The sequence below is a fragment of the Crinia signifera genome, chromosome 3 (genome assembly GCF_055691185.1).
Source record: "Crinia signifera chromosome 3, ASM5569118v1, whole genome shotgun sequence".
Classification (NCBI taxonomy): domain Eukaryota; kingdom Metazoa; phylum Chordata; class Amphibia; order Anura; family Myobatrachidae; genus Crinia; species Crinia signifera.
Genome location: NC_139219.1, coordinates 223,890,007 through 223,905,492, shown reverse-complemented (window position 1 = coordinate 223,905,492; position 15,486 = coordinate 223,890,007). Strand labels below are relative to the sequence as shown.

Here is a 15,486-nt window from a genome sequence, read left to right as displayed (position 1 = left end):
TCTGGGCAGCATAAAATATACCCTGCGTGTTTTTAGACTACACCCTGTCTGACACACACTGCATAGTGTTTCAGTAGCACTGTCAGCTTTAATTAGAGGAGCCCATTTTCTTGTCCCTCTAGTTCTTTCAATGCTTTTTCCATGCTGCTCAGTCCGCATATTGCTGTATGTTTACCGTCTTTTACAGCACACCAGGCACCTTTGCATTTTGGTGGACTTTATACAGTAAAGAATATCTATCCTTGTGTATCAATGCCTAGTTCCCTATAGATTGTAAACGTGCGAGCAGGTCCCTCATACCTTTGACTGTATGTAAATTCCCAGTTTGTTGTATCACTGTCCCCTCCTATTGTAAAGCGCAAACAAATATGCTGCGCTATATAAGAAACTGTTAATAAATACATTTAATTTGAGTCTGCACACTAGGGTGTTATGTATGTATTCTTGTTGCATTATATACATGTTGTTGCTAGGCAACCCAGGGTCATGGGTGTGCCCTGACTGGTGACCGATGCATAGCACTAGTCACCCCACCCATGAGGTTGCCCAGCTCATCACACACTTTGGTGCTAGTGAACCTCTATAAAAAGGTAATTAGGTTTGTAAGTCATTCAGTATACACATACATACAGTACAAACGTACATACACACACACACAGACACAGAGAATAACAGGAAATAAAACTCCCATTAGCATAGTGGATTATTTAATTCTTCTGACAAATTGGGGTTATTCAATTCCGGACAATGTTTCCAAAAAGAATAGGTCTAATTTACATTAGACCTATTCAATCTCAGGTCTATTTTTAAGACATATTTAGACAGTAGGAAAGCCCATTGATTAGCAAAATTGGGCACCTATTGGCGAAAAATGGCCATGGATTCAATAATCCAGTGGCCGTTTTCGACAATGCAGATTCGACTTTTTACAAAGTCAAATCTGCATTGGCAAGTCCTGGTTTACGGATGGCCAATATTTCCACCTGTCTGAAATATCATCAGGGATTAAATACCTCCCAGTGTGTAGGATTATATATTTTTCACTAAAGCATACATTTAAATTTGGTCATCAGCAATGGGCAAAGCAGCAGCATTGTATCTCTACTACACACAACAATTCTAGATGTACTGCAGAGTATTACAGTGGTACACACTGAGATATGCACTATATTTCTATTCAATTTTGCTTATAGAAGGTGAGGTACTGCATCTATTGCATGGAATATTGTACATAGGAACAAACACAATAACGGGATTAGGTAAATAACTACTGTGCTACATGACAAAAGCCTTGCCTTGAAGAAAAAGACATGTAAATCTGGCATGGACACACAAAAGGTGCAGTGTGTAATGTAAAATTGTACTGAAGATGATCTCTTCCTACTGAGATGGGGTTGCTAAGAGACCTAGTTCATTTATGGGACAATTACTGTGATCAGCAAAGCAGACATGTGACATCTCACCGATATGGCTTGTATACTCTTGTCAAGTTCTTGTACTAAACCAGGTCTTTATGAAATGACAAAGTAATGTACCGTATGTCCATTTACAGTATGTAGCCAGAGATTGCAGTGAATCTCTAAAAAGAACTATTGTTCTGTGTGGACTGTACAGATGACATTTGTTTTCAGTAATTTGAAAACAGTCTATAGGTGGAATTGAATTACTTTAGATGCATTGATTTACTGCAGAGGGAAATGGGTAGTAGACTTGGGCTTAATGAATCAGCCTTTTTTTCTCACATAGTAAACTACCCCGCTAAAGTGCGTTAACCCATAGCATCTGGGAGAAGTTCGCAGACCAAGGGTTTACACATTTGCATTACTCTCAATCAAGCTATTTAACAAGGAATTCCTTTAAAGCCTGCTCAGGCTTTAAAAAAATCCTTGTTAATTACAGACTGTGTGCTTCCATTGGCTATTATTGAATAGCCCCCTGCATTCAATTAGCGTGCAGTAAATTACCACATCTAATTCAATTTCTACCTATATATTTCAATAATTACATGCTCACCTTTAATCCTTTCTATGTTGCACTTTAAGTGCATTGTACCTTCAGAAGTAGCTGTAAAACATTAGTAACTAATTGCTCAGATTGGTCAATTTCACAAAAATCTTTGCATTACATATAAAATAGGACTAAAGCAGATATGGAGTTTCAAGAGTTGTTATAACTCCAGGAGATCTCAAACTCGGTCCTCCTGACTCCACACAGTTCAGGTTGTCCAGGTCACCCGGTAGGTGCACAGATAAGTCATTGACACATTTTAAAAGATCCACAGGTTGAGCTAATTATTTCACTTTTGATTGTGAGGAGACCTGTAAAATATGCATGGTGTGGGGTCCTGAGTTTGAGAACCTGTGTTATAGAGGATTTTGAAGCTAAAAAACAAGTAAAATACAATATATTGACTAAATATTTAATGTGGGTCAGTGCTTGCAATAAATTTATATTTAGTTGTTTTCAGGACAAACACCAGCGTCGGGTAAACAAGTCATCTAGATTGATTTTGACCATGGAACAATTGTGGTGGTCATACATAACAGTTTCAGCATCTCAGAAGCTAGCCCTCCCTGGGAGGCTCGCTTGCGATGTGGCACTTGATGTGCCATTTGTACATGCAATAAACCAGATGCAATTTATTGCATGTAAAAGCAGGCAGGGGGGTCAGCAGCATGATCTGAGCAGCGACAGTGAGCACTGGGCTGGGAAGCGTACCGGGAAGCAGCTACTGAACTTAATTTTTTTTTTTTTAAAGACTGGCTGGTCAGTTATTGGCTGAGAGAATTCTCCCATGTGGCCTCCCATCCCATGTGGCCTCCCATCAAATGCAGTAGCAGCTTCCCGCTCCATCACCAGGCAAATGCTGCTATCTTGCACATCAGGTCTGATGGGATGTCAAACTCATCCAATTTGGGATGATTTCGAAGCCCGATCCGCTGGGATCAAGTGAAATTGGTCCAAATCGAATACGCGTATGGGTACGTGAATTCTGTTTTGTGCATTATATTATGCAAACTAATTCTTGAGCAGCAACTCTGTGTGCGGGCCCAACAAAACTGGACTAACAAAACTTAGAAACACATTGCCATGTCTGAGATTTGTTGGGACAATCCAGAGATAAGTACCAAAAAAGATGGCATTTTTTGGTAAAAAAATTAAATCCTCTGTCATATAAATGGTATGGGTGTCAACGGAAATTCTTGGGTTATAGGCATTTGCGGATAAAATTTATTTTTGGTCATTTATGCTAGCCAAATTGGAAAGATAATCTTCTACTGTGTATGTATGTGTGCCGCCCGGCCCGACACACCCCCCCCCCCCCCCCGCAGCCTTAACATTCATTCTGTGGTGTGCTGGAGGGGATATGGCTGTTGAGCCCACTACTGATGCCTGTGAGTAGCACGATGAAGATGGTGCCGCTAATGGCTGTCTAGGAACTGTGCCACCCCGCCATATGTGTCTCCTCTGTCTCGACCACTGCAAAGCAACCTATAACTGTACTGTCTCTGCTTATATTGTTACCTACCTGGCTGTTGCAACAACAAAGTGGCATCGCGAATGGCTGCCTAGGCGCTGTGCAGCTCAGCGAATGTACAGTATGTTCCCTGTGTGATAACTTTACTGTCTCTACTTATATTGATACCTACCTTGCTGCTGCAATGACCAGTGATGGCTGCCCAGGCGCTGTGTAGCTCAGCGAACATATGTTCCTATGTACTGTCTATGCTTATTTGTTACCTAATCTGGCTGCTGCACAGCAATCCAAATCTAATTCCTAGTATACGTAAGTATACCTGGCCAATAAAGCCGATTCTGATTCAGTAAGGGGTCCTATCTGAACTGGTTCATGTATTAATGCAGAATCTATCGACCCCAGTTAACAAGCTGCAACAAATATAGTTTTGGTCACAGAATTTAGACCATTGGTATATCATTGGAAAACCCATACTACTGAAAAAATTATTACATAAAAATTGGTCTTATACTGTATGTACTTTCAGTAGCTAATGTAGGTTGTAGTGAGTCTCCACAACAATTTGTAATATTTATTATTTTACACACTATGGGTGGTATTCAATGTGGCATTCCGACTGTTTTATCGTCTTGATAGTTGAAATCCTGAGCCACTTTTGGTCAGCTTGCCTGCAACTCGACATTTGGAATTCAATGTTCCGCTGTCGAGTGTCGAAAAGTGGGCATGTAGGAGAAAATGGACGGATCTGTTTTGTTGCAGTCCACCTTCAATGTGGTCAGAAATGGCAGCAGTGAATAGGCGCCAACATTTATTACCGCCTTATGTCCATTATACTGTATCTCATTAACATGCTATTAAATGGGATAAAAACACTAAAACAAATGTGAATGCATTCTAATAAATGCAGCCTTTTTGGTTGAAAGTCAATATTCTTTGTGCTAAGTTGCCTGTGATCTTGTGATTGGCTGCAGGAGTTAAGAACTGCTGATGGTGACAATGATGTAGCGAAGCTAACCATAGAATAGACAAAATACAACTTGGCATTCATATCCTCCATGTGGTCTGTTCCCTGAATTATATACTGTGGCTCTACTCGATGTTCATCTGCTTTTCTCAGAACACAGAGTTCTCTATACACTGTCCTTCTGTGTCAGCAGATCCCTTGGGATAGAGGAATTACGCACATTTGAACAGTGAATGCCATCAGCATAAAACTAAATAGTGTGGAGAATGTGAATGTGTGTCATATAAGAGCCCAGCAAATCTGAATAAATAGCTTTTTTTTTATATAAAGTTGCTAACTGCAGGATGTATTTTGCTTTTTCAGTGCAATACACTTTACCTGAATGATGTGGTACAAGTGGCTTTGTAAAACCACACTTTACAGTAAATCTCGCACTTAATTACGCTAGCGATTGAGAAGCCATTTTCTAGCTGTTGTGCATTAGTGAGATATCCTGAAATGACCATTACCACCTTGTTGCCAGTAACAGGGTTCACTCACATTGCAAACACTGGCACCTGGAAGGAACTACTAGCAGTACAGCAAGGAGGAGACTGTGGACACATTTAATAGCTTTAAGAAGCACAACTGTGGCTCTCATTAACCTGTCATTAAGAAAATGTTAGTTCCTGGTGACAGATTCCGTTTATAATGGTCGCAGGACCTAATATAAGTTATAACACTAATTAACAAAACGTTCACCTTTTGGAAGAAGTGCCATTTCTTAGTTGCTTATGGGGGTATTCAGACATTGCCGTTGTTTTTTTCATTTTCGATATTTATAACTTAATGTTTCATTCGGCATTCGAAATCCTTTTTGTTAGGCGAAGTTTTCGCATATTCTAACTTCAAAAGGTGCGTTACGCCCCTGCAAAATATGACCATCACGCGATGAGGGGGGCTTATATTTTTCGCTTCCCCGCCTTTATTTCGCCTACAGTATATTAGCTCCATATCTGTAGTCAGTGAAAACGGTAATAACCGAGGAAATCCCTAAAAAAAATTGATTCCAAATACCAGCAGACTGCAAGACGCTGTGAACTTCCTTAACTCTCACACTAGGAGTGTCTAAACTAGGGAAGAACTGCATTCTGGGTGAAAATATGGATCATATGACAGAACAGTGCATCATGGGACAAATAGAATACTTTAACCCCTTCCCGACATTTGACGTACATTTACGTCATGGCCGGGATGTACTTCCCGACGCATGGCATAAATGTACGTCATGGCTTTAAACTGTCACCGCGTCTATAACCGCGGTGACAGTTTAAACATGTCTGCTGTCCCTGACAGCAGACATGTCCCTGCATGCCCAGGGGGGGTGGCGATGCCTCCCCCCCCGTCGGCGATCGCTGTGATTGGCTGTTCAAATGTGAACAGCCAATTACAGCGTTTTCTGTGTACCGGCGAATAACGTTCGCCGGTGACACAGGGATCGGTGGTGATTGGTGCTGTAAAGTACAGCACCAATCACCACGGGGTGTAAGGGTGACACTGGTGTCACCCCACCTCACCCCACCCGCCCCCAAAGGCCGTGATTGGTTCGTCGGACCGACGGACCAATCACAGCCATGGAGGGTGATTTAAACTAACGGTGACTGCACTGCAGATGCCATTCCGGTCTGGAATTGCGTGCAGTGCGGTCACCGTGCCTATCTGCCGTGATATACTGACCTGATCCTTGCAAATACTTACCTGATCACCTCATCACTGCTTGTAGCGTGCTGGATGCTTCCTGGATCTGACTTCTTGTGACTTCCTGTGTTGTGCTGCTGCTGCTGCAGTGTGATAGAGTTATAGATAGAGAGATAGAGAGAGATAGTGACAGAGTGTGCTATATTTTGTGTCTGCTGCCCCCCCCCCCCCCCCCCCCCCGTTGTGCTGATCAGTATATCTGTGCTGATCAGCAACTTTTTGGGGGTGCTGGTTTTTTTTTTTATATATATATACAGCTGTGCTGCGTGTGCAACTGACTGCTGCCCCCCCTTTTGTGCTGATCAGTATAAATTAACTGATCAGCAACTTTTTGGGGGTGCTGGTTTTTTTTTTATATATATATACAGCTGTGCTGCGTGTGCAACTGACTGCTGCCCCCCCTTTTGTGCTGATCAGTATAAATTAACTGATCAGCAACTTTTTGGGGGTGCAGTGCTGCTGCTGCAGTGTCATAGAGTGATAGATAGTGAGAGATAGAGAAATAGAGAGAGATAGTGACAGAGAGTGATAGAGAGTGCTATATTTTGTGTCTGCTACCCCCCCCTTTTGTGCTGATCAGTATATCTGTGCTGAACAGCAACTTTTTGGGGGTGCAGGTTTTTTTTTATATATATATAACTGTCAGTGCTGCTGCTGCAGTGTCATAGAGTGATAGATAGTGATAGATAGTGAGAGATAGAGAGAGATAGTGACAGAGAGTGATAGAGAGTGCTATATTTTGTGTCTGCTACCCCCCCTTTTGTGCTGATCAGTATATCTGTGCTGATCAGCAACTTTTTGGGGGTGCAGGTTTTTTTTTTTTTTATATATATATACCTGTCAGTTGCTGCCAGTTGCACCAAAGGTTGTGCACCTGCTGCCCCTCACTGGTAATCAGTGTCGCATCACTGATCACCTTTTTTTTTTTTTTTTGAGGGTGCTGTGGGGTCTTTTTTTAATTTTTTTTTTTTACACACACTGTGATTTTGTGGGTGTCCTGTGGCCACTGTGCGCTGATCAGTGACGTACATCACTGATCAGCTTTTTTGGCACAGGGTTGATCTATTTTTTTTTTTTTTGATCAAATTCCTGTTGCCTTTGAGCGCTGTTCAGTGACGGACGTTACTGACCAACATCTGTGCTCAATTTTTGGCGCAGGACCTTTTTTTTTTTTTTCTGCACTACATACACACTACACACTACATACCCCCCCGGGTTGAAATAAAGTTTGTACCCCCCCCTACACTATACACGTGTTGAAACATTTCACTACCAGAAACACAAAAATAAAAATGGCATCCCAAATGTCATCCCAGTCATCCAGAAGAATGTATTCAGCGGAGGAGGCATATGCCATGCTTGCCTCTGACTCTGACACAGCCAGTGAGGCAAGCGGGGAATTTGAAGGATTCATCTTAAGCTCCTCTTCCTCCTCTAGTGATGAGGGACCCCCTCAAAGACGCCCCCGTAGAGCAGCTGAGACCCCCCCCCCAATAATTGATCTCGTATGGACCCCACCACCAGACAATTTTGAGCCCCAGGTTCCTGAGTTTTTGGCCATCCCAGGAATCCAATTTGATTCAACAGGTCTCAGAGAAATTGACTTTCAAATTATTTTTCTCTGATGATTTTATAAATTTAATGGTGGACCAAACTAATTTATATGCCCAGCAGTTTATTGCTCAAAACCCCACGTCATCATTTGCTAGGTGGACCCCTGTAGATGCAGTAGAGATGATGACGTTTTGGGGTCTGGTGTTTTTTATATGGGCATAGTAAAAAAGCCAGAAATTAGGCAATATTGGAGTACAGATGTTCTGTACAGCACCCCACTTTACCGTATGGCCATGACCCGGACTCGTTTTGAGTTAATCCTTAAATTTTTGCATTACAACGATAATGCACAGTGCCCACCCAGAGATGATCCCACCTTTGACCGGCTATTCAAAGTCAGGCCGGTCATTGACCATTTCAGTGCCAAATTTCCAGAGATGTACATCCCAGATAAATTCATTTGCATAGGCGAGTCCCTTATACATTTTAAAGGAAGGGTTAAATTCCGCCAGTACCTTCCCAGTAAGAGGGCAAGGTATGGCATAAAAATGTATAAGCTGTGTGAAAGCACCTCAGGGTACACTCACAGGTTTAGGGTATATGAAGGGAAGGATTCAAGAATTGAACCGCCAGAATGCCCCCCCTCCCTCGTAGGTGTTAGTGGAAAAATTGTCTGGGATTTAGTGCACCCCTTCCTGGATAAAGGTTATCACCTCTATGTGGATAACTTTTACACTAGCATCCCCCTGTTTAAGGCCCTTGGTTCAAGAGGTACAGCAGCTTGCGGTACTGTGCGCAAGAACCAAAGAGGCCTCCCAAAAACGCACATTGCCCAAGTAATGAGAAGGGGTGAAAGCAGGGCACAATCCACCGAAAATATGTTGTTGGTCAAATATAAGGACAAGAGGGATGTCCTTATACTGACAACAATTCACGGAGACAGTACCACCTCCGTCCCTGTACGAGGTACCAGTACCCACACCTCAAAACCTAATTGTATCCTGGATTACAATAAGTACATGGGCGGAGTGGATCTTTCAGATCAGGTACTGAAGCCGTACAGTGCCCTGCGGAAAACAAAAATCTGGTACAAGAAGCTGGCCGTGTATATCATCCAGATGGCACTGTATAACGCTTACGTGCTATTCCGTTCTACCAGCCAGAGGGGGACATTTATGCACTTTCAAGAGGAAGTCATAAAGAGCCTAATATTTGGGAACCAGAGGGCCCCAGTACTTCTAGTACTGGCCCCCGTATTGTACCAGGGCAGCATTTTCCTGATGAAATCCCCTCCACTGGAAAAAAGGGCAGGACACAAAAAAGGTGCAAAGTTTGCTATAAAAAGGGAATAAGAAAGCAAACTATTTTCCAGTGTGACACTTGCCCCGACAAACCCGGCCTATGTATAAAGGAGTGTTTTAAAATATACCACACATCTATGGATTATTAGGTTCATCATTTCACCGTGCTTCGGGGGTCTTGCTAATGCCACATAGCACCCACCATTCATTCCACCAGAATCTGAGCCGCAAAATCCAAAAATCACTCCTTCCCTTCTGAGTCCTGCCATGCACCCAACTGGTATTTTTTGGTCACATATGAGGCATTGCCGTACTCGGGAGAAATTGGGGCACAGATTTTGGGGTGCTTTTTCTCCTTCATACCTTATGAAAATGAAAAATTTTGAGCCAGAACTGCATTTTTGTGTAAAAAAAATGTAATTTTTCATTTGCACAGCCCAGTTGTATCAAAATTGGTGAAACCCCTGGGGGTTTGAAATGTACACTATACCCCTAGATGAATTCCCTGAGGGGTGTAGTTTGCAAAATGGGGTCACTTGTGGGGGGGTTCCACTGTATTGGTGCTTTGGGGGTCTTGCTAATGCGACATAGCACCCACCAAAATTCCACCAGAATCTGTGCTGCAAAATCCAAATATCACTCCTTCCCTTCTGAGTCCTGCCATTTTTTGGTCACACATGAAGCATTGCCGTACTCGGGAGAAATTGGGGCACAGATTTTGGGGTGCTTTGTCTCCTTCATTCCTTGTGAAAATGAAAAATTTTGAGCCAGAACTGCATTTTTGTGTAAAAAAATGTAATTTTTCATTTGCACAGCCCAGTTGTATCAAAATTGGTGAAACCCCTGGGGGTTTGAAATGTACACTATACCCCTAGATGAATTCCCTGAGGGGTGTAGTTTGCAAAATGGGGTCACTTGTGGGGGGCTTCCACTGTATTGGTGCTTTGGGGGTCTTGCTAATGCGACATAGCACCCACCAAAATTCCACCAGAATCTGAGCTGCAAAATACAAAAATCACTCCTTCCCTTCTGAGTCCTGCCATGCACCCAAATGGTATTTTTTGGTCACATGTGAGGCATTGCCATACTCGGGAGAAATTGGGGCACAGATTTTGGGGTGCTTTTTCTCCTTCATACCTTATGAAAATGAAAAATTTTGAGCCAGAACTGCATTTTTGTGTAAAAAAATGTAATTTTTCATTTGCACAGCCCAGTTGTATCAAAATTGGTGAAACCCCTGGGGGTTTGAAATGTACACTATACCCCTAGATGAATTCCCTGAGGGGTGTAGTTTGCAAAATGGGGTCACTTGTGGGGGGCTTCCACTGTATTGGTGCTTTGGGGGTCTTGCTAATGCAACATAGCACCCACCAAAATTCCACCAGAATCTGAGCTGCAAAATACAAAAATCACTCCTTCCCTTCTGAGTCCTGCCATGCACCCAAATGGTATTTTTTGGTCACATGTGAGGCATTGCCGTACTCGGGAGAAATTGGGGCACAGATTTTGGGGTTCTTTGTCTCCTTCATTCCTTGTGAAAATGAAAAATTTTGAGCCAGAACTGCATTTTTGTGTAAAAAATTTAATTTTTCATTTTCACTGCCCAGTTGTACCACAATTGGTGAAACCCCTGGGGGTTTGAAATGTACATTATACCCCTAGATGAATTCCCTGAGGGGTGTAGTTTGCAAAATGGGGTCACTTGTGGGGGGGTTCCTAACTTTTAGCATCTTATGGTGCCTAGAAACCTACATGGTGCCTAAAAAATAATCTCATAAAAAGGAGGCTCCAAAATCAAGTAGGTGCTCCTTCTATTATGAAGCCTGTGGTTTGGTCAACGTGCACACTAGGGCCACATATAGGATATTTATGAAAACAAAAGAATTGGGGGAATCAATTTTTAGTCATATTTCTCTAGTAAAATCTACTGTGTTCCTTAGAAAAATGTATTAAAATTGCAAAATTCACCTACACTTTGTTTTAATTCCTGTGAAACACCTAAAGGGTTAACAAACTTCCAAAATGCTGTTTTGAATACTGTGAGGGGTGCAGTTTTTGAAATGGCATCATTTATGGGGGTGTCTCACATACAAGTCCCTCAAAGTCACATCAGAACTGAACTGGTCCCTAAAAAAATCAGTGTTTGAAATTTTCTTGAAAATTTGAGAATTTGCTATTCATATTTTAAGCCTCCTAGTGTCCAAAAAAATTAAAAGGAGGTTGAAATAATGATGGCAACATAAAGTAGACATATGGTCTATGTTAGTTTTTAACTATTTTGAGTGGTATGATTATTTGTCTCACAAGCAGAAAATTTAACATTTTGAAAATTGCAAAATTTTCCATTTTTTTACGACATTTTGGTATTTTTCACAAAAAAACACAGACTGTATCGACGAAAATTTACCACTAACTTGAAGTACAATGTGTCACGAGAAAACAAACTCAAAATCACTGGGATAAGTAAAAGCAAAACAAAGTTATCCCCACTTAAGTGATACATGTCAGATTTGAAAAAAAGGGCTCTGTCAGGAAAGCAAAAACTGGCTGCGGCGGGAAGGGGTTAAAATCAACAATAAATTCAAGAACATAATTAAAAGAAATTTGGGAAAATGAAAGGAACACATTTAAAGGAATAAATGAATATAAAGAAATATGGAAAAAGCCGAAGCATTTTTAACAGGTGGCATGGTTCCGCGGCAGAAAAAAAGCGCAATCAAAATCGCGAAAGTCATCCAAAGAAACAGCAAAAAAGCACTGAAAATAAAAGAGAATAAGAAAAATCATACCAATGTGAAATTTACACTGAGATTACGAAGAAGCGAAATGAAGAATTCAATAATTTTCGCCGTAAAATCAATGTGTGAATACGCGATAACAATTCGAATCCGAAAAAAGTAGAACAAGTGAACAGATTCCGCTAAAAAAACATTAACACCCAACTCTGAATAAGTCTCAAACATTTTTATTATTTATTTATAACCGTTTCTTATATAGCGCATATATATTCCGCAGCGCTTCACAGAGTATTTTAACATTCAAATCAGTCCCAGCCCCAGAGGAGCTTACAATCTATATTCCCTACCACATGCACACGCACACAGAGATAGAGACATTCTTGGGTTAATTTTTTTCAAAGCCAATTAATCTACCTGTATATTTTTGGATTGTGGGAGGAAACTAGAGAACCCGGAGGAAACCCACGCAAGCACAGGGAGAATATACAAACTCCGCACAGTTAGAGACATGGTGGGGATCGAACCCATGACCTCAGCGCTGTGAGGCAGTAATGCTAACCATTACACCATCCATGAATTTATTCCCATGAAATACTGGTTGTGACCAGGACGTTTTATTACCTATTTCAGGTGAGAAAATGGCAATTTTGCATTTTCTTTTAAAGTAAAGTAAGCTCCAGCTTTGTTTGTATAGCAGTTTACTGAAGTGGGATTGTGGTGCCAATGTACCATGGCATGCCTTGTGTGTCTTAATGGGAAACAGGCGCATGTGCACAAAGCTCTTATTGCAATGAATGGCATAATGGGAGCATGTGGATGCCACAGATGTTGTGCTGCAATATGTACTCATAACCACAGATGATGCCAAATTCAGTGTAAGCTCCTCAACAAATTTGCGTGGTGGCACAAAGTTGTGCTCAAAGAAAGCGCTCGTCTGAGTATATGCATAACATGAATGGGTGCAAATGATCTTGCTAGTGATGAGTGATCAGTGATATCCACTGATATATCAGGGTTCCTACTGTGTGGCAGCAGAAAACACCACATCATAACAGTGCCACCCCCCCCCCTGGACTGTCCCTTGTTGGTATGCGTTTCCCACCCTTGTGGGTTTTCACAACACAAGTAATAGCCTATCTGCCTAATACAGTGGGAACTTCCACTCTGTTCCAGGCTACACATTAACAGTATTCTAGTGTCCAGGGGTGGTGTTCACATGCCAAGGACCTTGGCCCTTATTCAGATCTGATCGCAGTACAAATTTGTTCTCAAAATGGGCAAAACCATGTGCACTGCAGGTGGGGCGGAGAGAGAGGGAGTTAGATTTGTGTGATTTATTTTTGTTTCTGTGCAGGGTAAATACTAGCTACATTATTTTTACACTGCAATTTAGATTTCAGTTTCAACACACCCCACCCAAATGTAACTCACTGCACATGTTACGTTACATCTGCCCCACCTGCAGTGCACATGGTTTTGCCCATTTTGAGAACAAATTTGTACTGCGATCAGACGATTAGCAATGAGTCCAAAGTGGGCTTTTGCTCTAGTACCAAACATTAAAGGAACAATTGCATTGCTCAAATGCTGAGGATACTAGTATCCCCAACATTCAGTTTTGATGTTCTCTTTAGCAATTTGGCATGTATGTTCAGATGTTATAATGCTTACCAAAAGGTTGCTGTACACAATTATAGAGGTTTCCATTTCTTGACCACCTACTGTCAAAATCACTTTAATTTGTAATAAAGATGGTAGCAGATCACAATTTAATAACATATCACAATATACAGTATATAGATAAATAACCACTGCAACCATAATATATGTCGGATCTGCACCTCGCTTTGCAGATAAGCAGCGTAGCCAGGAGGCAACAGGTACTGTTAAATTAAGTTTTGGGGGCACAACTTGGGGGGGGGGGAGGGTCGTCCGGCCTTGCCCTGTGCTAGACGGCCCTCTCCCAGACTAGCACCGGCAGCTATAATTTTGGGAAGTTTAACAAAATTGCAACTGGGTCTGGATCCGGCCCTAAATGTGAAATCAGTGATCTACAAAGCGGTGAGGTATGCTGCTGCGAACGTGAGGGGTATATTTTAGGCTCCCCGGAATGTGTCGTATAGAGCAAGATGCAGGGGCATATAAAGAGAGGAGGCGGCCCATGTGCATCCTCCTCCGGCAGGGACACATCCTCTCTGGTGGGAATAGCAGGGTTTGAGCACTAGAGAGCTCAGACCCTAATGCTCAGATTGGTGGGAAAATGGCACAAAAACAGTTCAGTCTCCATTGCACTCTAATGTCCACAGTGCTGCTTGTGCGGAAATCGTGGGAAATATGGCGGACGTACCATTTTTACGGCGATCTGCGCATTAGGGTCTGATCACTTTAGTGCTCAGACCTTGCTAGTCCTGGCAGAACAGAGGGGTCCCAGCCAGAGGAGGCTGCACACGAGCCTCCTCCTCTCTTAAAATGCCCCTGCATCCTGCTCTATAATATACACAGGTTGAGCGTTTCTGTGAGAAGACAGAGTTTGAGAACCTATGCAATACGTCAAACTTGGACCTAACAAAATCTACAGTAGTGTGGAATACTGTGCCCATTACCTTCTCTCGTATTTGTGATGGTATCTCACATATTGTCCTGCTCATTTAGACAATAAACAGGGACCTTCTTTTTTTATCTATCTTATTACACCGTTTTGTCTGCTCCAGCTTAATCTTTATACAATACAGTACAGATATTAATTCCTCCCACATCACTGACTGGTGCGGTTGCTATGCGCCGTTAATGCAAAGAAATGCTTCTTGTACGTACACACTATACGATAATTGTTAACTATATGCACTATAACAATATCGTTAACGATATTATCATGCACATTGATGTACAATCCCACAGATAGTTAACCCCCCTTGTCATCTAAACATGCAGTCAAATGTATGAACTAGATTCTGAGCGGGGGGGCGGGTGATGTCACTCTAGGAGATAGTTAGCAATACCGTTCAGTGTGTACGCATTATATAATTTTCCCGGGAGTTCTGCCAACATTGTTAATTACAGTAAATTGTAACATTGTATCATTGTATCATTGTATCATTTGTGGAACCATATCGTATCGTGTGTACACACCTTTAGTCACAATGCCATGAAACTAGAATGCACCATAAGACTGATTCATTTACTATTACACTTATACATACAGTATGTGTGCAACTGATTCTGAAACGGTGTATAAATTGCTACAACGTAGAAGCTTTCCGCCAATATAAAGCTTTGTTCGGGTCCATATACAAACTCCATCACACATAAAATATGAATCGCATATAAACTTAAAAAGCTCAGACTTCTGGAACGTCCTAGCTGCATTGTGTTGCAACCAATGTTCCCTCTAATTTTACGAAGGCTGTGTGCGGCTAAAGATTTTGGCTGTGCAACTTTGGAATGAAATTTACATTTTTGTGCGTCACATATATAACTGTAAAATGACGTTCAGCATTTGTGTTAACTTTACTTCAAAATGATATTAAACATTTAAACATTCAAAATACAGCACACAATGTAGTTAATGGGTGAAACACACATTAATTGAGTACACAACTACAAAAAGGGACCACTGCTGCTTTGTGTACTCAGTTGTAATGTCACGCTCGTCAAAGTGTGTGTGCGCGCACGTACGCACTGCTTAGAGGGAACACTGGTTGCAACTATTATATG

The 15,486-nt window shown here is 41.7% G+C and overlaps 1 protein-coding gene across 6 annotated transcripts in view; it reads right to left on the bottom strand.

Moving 5' to 3' along the window:
- Nucleotides 1–15,486, bottom strand: part of LPP (LIM domain containing preferred translocation partner in lipoma) — a 306,990-nt gene that overhangs the window by 158,620 nt on the left and 132,884 nt on the right. The window lies entirely within an intron of this gene.